Source organism: Propithecus coquereli, unplaced genomic scaffold (assembly GCF_000956105.1).
Source record: "Propithecus coquereli isolate 6110/MARCELLA unplaced genomic scaffold, Pcoq_1.0 Scaffold27, whole genome shotgun sequence".
NCBI lineage: Eukaryota > Metazoa > Chordata > Mammalia > Primates > Indriidae > Propithecus > Propithecus coquereli.
In genome coordinates, this window is record NW_012148285.1 from 10,753,831 (window position 1) to 10,755,119 (window position 1,289).

The 1,289-nt window shown below is 31.8% G+C and overlaps 1 protein-coding gene across 1 annotated transcript in view; it reads left to right on the top strand.

Annotated features, from left to right (window-relative positions):
* The window catches only part of ERCC4 (excision repair cross-complementation group 4), a 36,400-nt gene that overhangs the window by 34,242 nt on the left and 869 nt on the right, over positions 1-1,289 (top strand). The window lies entirely within an intron of this gene.

Sequence of the window (1,289 nt, forward strand, 5' to 3'; positions counted from 1 at the left end):
TTAATATTTAAACATTATTAATTTAGCTATTATTCACATATTTAGTAATGAGTAGTAAATTTTCTACCTCAAGAGCTAATCTGGACATCAGCTCTGCTAGCCATATCACATAGTTCAAGGTTTCATCAATGTCAGCTATTTTTTTGTTTGCTACACTATTTGAACTAATACACAGTGGATCATGTAACACAAAATTGTCTTCAACTCTAACAAAAGTAGTTTAAACTGTCCTTTTCAATCTGAACATCTCATATTGACATCTTGATTTGTTGGTACTTAACAGTACACGAGGATTTTGAATGCTATGCAAGGGTACTGCAAGAATGAATTGAGGGGTGTCGAGAACCAGATTGGTTATCACAACTCTGTAAGGTGATGTGGAAAGTAGGGAAGAGGACAAGAAATAAAAATTAGTTTAAGGCAGAATAAAGGTTTGGGCCACTAATTTTGTCTCAGGTTTAAAATACAGCCCCTAGAATAGAAAACAAAAGTATATAATGATTACATTCACTTTTGTATTTATTGTTTTATTGAAAAATTCAGTCATAGTTCAGAGTACATTAAAATAGACATACCACTTCAAACAGTAATGGTTATTATGCTTCTTCACCCTATTCCAGCACTTCTCACAATATGTAATTTCTATTTTTTCTTCTTGTATAATTTCACTTGCCTTTTATTGTTGTTTCATTATATAAAAGGAAAATCTTAACATAGCACATTCCATGATACGGGTTTCATTTCAAGTTAAGTTTTCAAAAATAAGCTCTTCTTAAAGCTTCCATTTTAAACAGTCCTTGTTTTCTAGTACAACGTAGATAACAATCTCACTTGTATATAGTACCAGTGCCCCTTGGCTCTCGAAATCTGTTATTTCCTGTTGTACCTACTGAACACTTGAAGACAGGTGCGCTGTCTCGTGTGTTTGAATTATGAATGATAATTTCTAATGAATTCTAAAATGGTCATTATAGGTGAAAGGCTCTCGCTGCCACTTCCTCTTCCAACTAAGTAAATATATTTTAATGTATTTCCAGTTGTGGAAAGCTTTCAATACATCTATCAAGTATTTCCTTCTCTCAGTTTTTTTTACAAATTTTTACAATCTAAGAATCTTTGATAAAGGAACTACAGATGCATGCAGTTGCAGAATTAATGTATTTATTTTCTAGCATCACTTTGTTAGCTTCGCCTTTTTCTCTCAAAATAGTAAATATCCAATTATAGACTCGTGTTTAGCTTTTTTAAAAGCTAGATCAACAGCATTCTATTTTACAAGGTTTTTACAT